Here is a 6,968-nt window from a genome sequence, read left to right on the forward strand (position 1 = left end):
TGGACAACATGGTGAAGCCCCGTCTCTACTAAAAATAAAAAATAGCCGGGCATAGTGGCATGCACCTGTAGTCCCAGATACTCAGGAGTCTGAGGCTGGAGAATTGCTTGAACCCAGGAAGCAGAGGTTGCAGTGAGTAGAGATCACACCACTGCACTCCAGCCTGGGCAACAGAGCAAGACTCTATCTTGAAAAAAAAAAATTGAATAAGTGAAACTTGCAAATGATAATTCAGAAAATGACAAGATAATGGCCAAGGGTGGTGACTCACACCTGTAATCCCAGCATTCTGGGAGGCCAAGGCAGGAGGATTGCTTGAGGCCAGGAGTTTGAGACCAGCCAGAGAAACACAGTGAGACCTCCATCTCTACAAAAAAATTTAACAATTAGCGAGGTGTGGTGGTGTATGCTTGCAGTTCTAGCTAGTCAGGAGGCTGAGACAGGAGGATGGCCTGAGCTAGGGGTTTCAGACTGTGGTGAGCTATGATGGCACCTGCATCTCAGCCTGAGTGACAAAGTGAGGCCCTGTCTCAAAAACGGGGGGGGGTGGGGGGGACATGACAAGATGATTCTAGGTTTTTTTCTTTTTTTTTTTATGATTAGAGATGAGAAAGAAAATGTCAACGTGACTCCTTCTCTGTGGTTCTTTCGGACATAGGAGCTTTGCTTTGTACCCTCTGTCCCCTACCAAGAAAGCCCAGGGAAGGTAATGTCTCCTGGATCCTATGAAATGTTTCTGTAATGGCCACTTTATCTCACACCTTGATTTTTCCCAGGTCACTGGCAAGTGTGATGGATTGTAATTGCTGCACATTCATGAGGTTTTCTCAAGGTTACCCGGTGAGGGTTAATGTTCAGTTCATCCGCAGGACTTATGAGGTGGAAGAGGAAATTTCTATTAGGTATTCTGCAGCATTAACAAAAAATTAGAGAATATAGTCTGTGCTCTTGAAAGAAGCCTCGTTGTACTCTGCTAAAAGGCAAGAGCTCACACACAGTAGGTCATGAGCATGTGTCACGTGGAGGGCAAAGGAGAAGCTTCCCTTTGATAATGAAACAAACATTTAGCTTACCTAGGAGCTATGCAGAGTGGGGACAAGATGTGTCATCTGTGAAACAAAAAATAGAAAAATAAATAAATAAAGGGAGATTTCTAAAAGGCACACATCATTCAGAATTAAATTAATTCAATTAATTATGATGTTTTCATACAAGTGGAACACAGCCCGGGCTAGGAACAAAGATTTTTCTTGCTTATGTTAGGAACAATGACCTACTTTTCTGTGTTTGTGGGGCCTGTTTGGTGTGGACTGTTCTTTCCTAATTGTGCTCTCTTTTTGAGTTTTATTCCCTGCCAGGGCACAGTGAACACCAAGGGAAGAATAAGACAGAGGGCTATTCCTAGCGAAGCAGAGTTTACAACCTTTGTTCATTTTGGCCAGAGGCCAGCTGATTCTAGTTTATCTAGCTCGTAGAGGGTTTCAGAAGAAAAACTGGAAGTACTATCCTGCCTTTGGGTACAAAGACAAAATTCTAATATCATAGGAGAGTCATCAGAGGTCAAGGCGATAGAAGGGTTCATTCATTCAACAAATTCATTCATTTGTTCATTCACAAATTGTGAACACCTAACACGTGCCAGGTACAAAGAAGGATGTTCTACCTTGGACTAAATTCCATTCCTGTGAGGGAAGAGAAGCAGCAGGTATTTTCATATCTATATAAAATGCATCACATAGCAGATATAATTACCAGGAGAATAAGAAGTGCTGGGTGAGTGGGAAGTGCTATTTAATATAAAGAGTGGTCTGGGAAGGTCTCACTGAGACATTTAAACAGAAGGATCTTGTTTTTGACCAACAGTTTTATGTCCTCTCCAAATTCATATGTTTAAACCCTTACCTCCAATGTGATGGTATTTGGAGATGGAGCCTTTGGGAGTCAAGGTTACATTAGGTAATAAGAGTAGAGCTCTCATGATGGGATTAGAAGGTTTGAAGAAGAGGAAGAGAGAGATCCTTTCTCACTCACTCTACTCTGGTGCATCAAAGAAAGGCCATGTGGGGATATAGCAAAAAGGAGGCCAGCCATCCAAAAGCCAGGAAAAGGGCTCTTACCAGAAATGGAATCAGCTAGCATCTTAATCTTGGACTTCCACCCTCCAGAGCTGTTGGAAAATACATTTCAGTTAAGCCAGCCAGTCTGCAGTATTTTGTTATAACAGTCCTAGGAAACTAAGATAGGCCTGAAGAAAGTGAGATAAAAGCACACACAAATAAGGAGAAAGCATTCCTGGTAGGGGAAACTGAATGTGCAAAGGCCCTAAGACAGCAGTGTGCTACATTTTCAAGGGACAGCAGGAGGGTCAGTGCGACTGGAGCCAGGTAAAAAATGGGTAGAGAAGGAGATGATTTAGAAAGCTAACGGGAGAGGGAGATTCTGTAGAGGGAGATTCTATAGATTCTGTAGAACTCCAGCAGAAGAGTTTGCGGTCTGACTTTCTTAACTGCTGAATTGAGAATCAGCTAGAGAGGAGGAAAGAGCACATCAAGAGCTCTTAGATGACTGCTTTCACCCAGGAAAGAGAAGGGCTTCAGAGAGAGAGAGACCAGGTTGACATTTACTCTGGCAATTAGAAATTATGGGCTATGAAGCATTAGCAAAAATAAGTAACTGATATTAGACAGTTTGTAAGGGCCAGATTTGGGGCTCAGCAATTTACATGGATTATCTCAATTACACTGTTGAGATAGGTACCATTATTATAATCTGCATTCTATAGACAAGGAATGTTCTGCATCTTCATTTCTTTATGTACCAGAGAACATAATACTACCTATCTTACAGAGTTGTGGTGAAGATGAAATGCAGTCATTCTTGCAAATCACTTAGCTCATTACTGACACGGTATAATCTCAATAAAAGATGACAATGGTTATCATTTTATGATTTCATTAGGACAGATAAAATTTTGTCCACACACTACATACCTGTGAACTTAGACGACTGACAAAGTCAGTACTCTTCCTCATGCGCTTACCTCAGCTTCAAATCAACAGAAAGAATGAACACAAATCTGAGAAGCAGACTTTCTATATTTAACAAAAGACTCCTTTTGACAAATCTTTCTATGGTCTTTGCCTCCAGCAAGGAGCACTCCCATTTATCTGCACTGGCATTGTTCTCCTATTCTTGTTTCCTTCTCAGAGCTGTTCCTTTCCAATCCTGGCACAATGTTTTTTACTCTTCTGGGCTAAATTTCGTGGCCTTCCCACACGTCTTAGAATTCCCTTCTGCAATAGAGCCTTCCCACAGTATCACCCATCCTGTCCTGGTCATCTTCCCGCCACTTCACTGCTTAGCAACTCCATAGCTGGATGCTGTGTGGACTTCCTTTTGTTCAATGTTTTCTGATGATTTCATTTGGGGTGGACTCCATATTCCTGTAGAGAACATTGATGCTTCCCCCAAACCACAACGGGCTCTCTGAACCTGGAAATGGAAAGACATCTTTGACATTTCCTCCATGACACACATCACAGGCTTCCTAGACAGGGAGGTGGCACACACACAAGGGTGCCAGGAATTAAATGCTATACTCTTCCCTTTACCCTGAAATGGAGCGTCCTGCTGCGTCACTCAAAGTAGTATATACAGCCGACTCAGAAAAGCACTTCATTAACAATGAAATTAAAGCTTTTTATCCAGTCACTTGTGTCACTGGGTATCACACTTTATCACTTTGTTTAGGTAAAGCATTCTTGGTCTAAGAGCAAAAATAGATGTTTTCCCTAAAGGGCCTGGATGATGCTGCCGCTTAAAGAAGAAAATCTTTCTCCTGCTAGTCTTTTTTAACTTTAGCTGCGGGGTTATCTTTAACAATAACTATTAAAGTTCGAGCCCAGAGACTGGTGCTAATTCACCCTGACCGACCTCTCACAGCCACAGAATTCTCCCCTACGCACCAGGGCACCTCCACTGGCTGCTGCTGGCAATAAGGGAGCGGAGAAGACAGAACGTGAGAGGCCCTCAGTGGCCCACTCCTCTAACCCGTTGCCTTCCATTCATAAATGGATAAAAACAAGAGCCGTTTTTAGATTCAGGATTTTCTGGGGAGAACAACAATTCCAGCCCCAAACTTCAGATGTCAGCAGAGAAGAGAGTGGGCTCTTTATATTCCTCAAGAACACACACACTGAGCTTCCTCCACAGCCCCGAGCACTGCCAGCTGCAGCTCCGGCAAACCCAGCGTCTGAGTTTGCGGCTCACTGGGAGATTGTCTGTTCCTGCTGCTTCCAATATTGTCTTGGCCTTTTTCAAGGCACATGCACAAGACTGCATCAGCACCCCTGTCTCCAGCCCATTGTGTACATGAATGCTCTTCCAGCGTGGCTCCCCCACGGCATGCACCTACTCAGCAACCTACAGAAGCTCCCCCAGGTGGATATCAATGCCCCAAATTTCCTTTCAAGCCTTCAAGGCTCACCCAACATAAATATTGCACACTTCTTGAAGAACAACCTCTTCTTTCATCAGATACCCTGATCTACTTTCCTCCTAACACTCCTTATGCGTGCCTCCACCATTTGCCCCTATTGCTCCCATTTACCTCCACTGGGAGTATCTCCCCTTTACCACTTATTTAAATTCTGCCCAACGTTCAAGATACTGCTTAAGTTCCACCCACCCCCAACACCTCTGGGATCACTCTAGTCCTCAGGGTTATTACAGTTATACAGTTATAATTGCTAGCTTGTAATTTCACAATTAATTGTCTTCTCCCTGTTTTATGTGTTTGCATATTATCTACAAGGTTGTAAGATAGTTGAGAAAAAGATCCAGATATTTTACTACTGCTCAATCCAATTATGGCAGAGAGGAGGTGCTCAACTTTATGAAGCTCCAACTGGGCCAGTGCCTTATAGAATGTTAAATAGAGGACAGGATTTTGACCTCAGTTTCAGAGCATACACAGATAATCTGGTACTCCCTCTCATAATCCCTGTAAAAGTCCAAATTCTCCACACAGAGAGAAAGGATTAGGCTCTCTGATTTTATTTGCTATAATCTTAGAATAATTGTAATGCTGCACTGAGTAGGGACAGATTACTCAACTTTCAGCATTGAAAGATCACTCAGAAATTATGTAACACAAATGCAGAGAAGAAATCTGAAACCCACTAAAGTGAAGTTTCCTGCCCCGAACCACAGATTGGATAAAGGATAGAACTAGGAACAAACCCTAAAGCTTTTGAAATCCCAGCCAGAACTCCTGGGTGAATATTTGCATGTTGCCCTTCTGCATTTTCTTTAGGGTCTGGATGATAGCAATAGAAAATTATTGGAAAAATACTTTCTGAGTGCTTTCTGTGCCTCTGGCTCTATGCTAGGGCATGTGAGCTATGAAGAAAAGAAAAGAAAAAGAAAATGAACATTTCTTTGCACTCAGGACTCCTGAACTCACTGTATTATTTTTTAAAGCAATGATCTTAACTTTTTTTTTTCTTTGAGGCATAGAACCCACTGAGAACATAATTAAAATTACAGGCTTAGGGAAATGCGTGTATGCACAAACCAGCAAAACACCGCACTTCATTTTAGAGTTTTGCTGAGTTCTCGAACCTTCAGGTTATAGTCTCTTTCTGAAATCTTCAAAATTAGAGGCATGGTTTTATAATTTACAGAGTCCAGATGCTAGCCCTCGCCTTTTTCTCCTCCCTTTTGAGTGACTGGTGGGAAGGCAGCAATCACAGCTTCATCTCTTCCCTAAATAAATAAGCACTTCCCTGAGTGCCTCAACTCCATTGCTCCAGATGTCACGCTGGATGAATGGCTCATTTAGGGCTCAGCAGGACCCAGGTCATGCGCTGAGCTGATCAGCTTTTCCGTGTCCTGCCCTTGCCACTCAGAGCAGCTTCTCTGTCACTCCGCCTGCTTGGAAAATCCACACTCCCCTTAGGAGGCCTGGAAGCTGAATAAGTTCTAGCATGGTTCTGGCAAGCCTTGGGAAGAGGGGAGGGGTCTGGTGCCATCTCTTGGGACTTTTATTAGACAATACTGGTGAAAGGCCCATAGGGTGTTTTAAGTGGTGGCTCTGGCATAAAAGATGCGATGGAAAGAGCACTTCTCTCAGAAGCCATATATCATGAAGCTTCTCCAGACAGGAGAAAGTGGGAAACAGATGGAGAAGAGCAGGCAAATGCACCACAGGGACACAGCTTGAGTGGGAGGGTGTGAGGAGGCAACTGAAGCTATCAGCAGCAGCAGACAGAGGGAAAAGACTCACGATGTGGAATCTACATATGGTAAGTCAGGGTGAGAAACAGAAGACCGTACCCAACAGCAAAAGATTTGTTCTCACATCATGTAGAATGAAGAGAAGAACTAGGCAGAAGGAGTCGAGTTCTGAAAGCTCGAATCCAGGCATTCTCAGCCCTTCGTATCCCAGCGGAAGCTTTTAAAACCATGGATGCCTGGGCCCTTGCCTGGACAATTACATCAGGTTCTCTGGGGTGAACCTGATGTGAGGCCTCAGCAGTGGCAGAAGTGAGAATCGTCGTACTGGGATTCCTGATTTCCTGATTGATGGCATCTGGTGGCAGGCAGGGAGAAGCCAGGGAGAATTGCTGAGTGCCTACACCTGTACAAAACAGCGCTGCACCCCAGCTGATGGGAGAAAGGAAGTCTCTCTTTCTAAAGTATTATTTTTCCTGCTTGATGTCACTGCCCAGCAAAGAAGCAGTCCCAGGTCATGTTAGAGTTACCTACTTGTTTGTATTTAGCCTTATCCTCCAGGAATTACAGAAAATGAGTCTGCAGGAAATGTGTCCAGGCCTTCTCCCTGCCTGAGGTCATTGTGTGCTTTGTGTATATCCCACTAAAGGTTCTACCATTGAGGAAAATCTTGAAAACCAGGCACCCCTACTTCTTTATTTTCTGTGGCTCATAGAAAAGGGAAAAAAGATTTC

Source organism: Cebus imitator, unplaced genomic scaffold (assembly GCF_001604975.1).
Source record: "Cebus imitator isolate Cc_AM_T3 unplaced genomic scaffold, Cebus_imitator-1.0 Scaffold100, whole genome shotgun sequence".
In the NCBI taxonomy this organism is placed as follows: Eukaryota; Metazoa; Chordata; class Mammalia; order Primates; family Cebidae; genus Cebus; species Cebus imitator.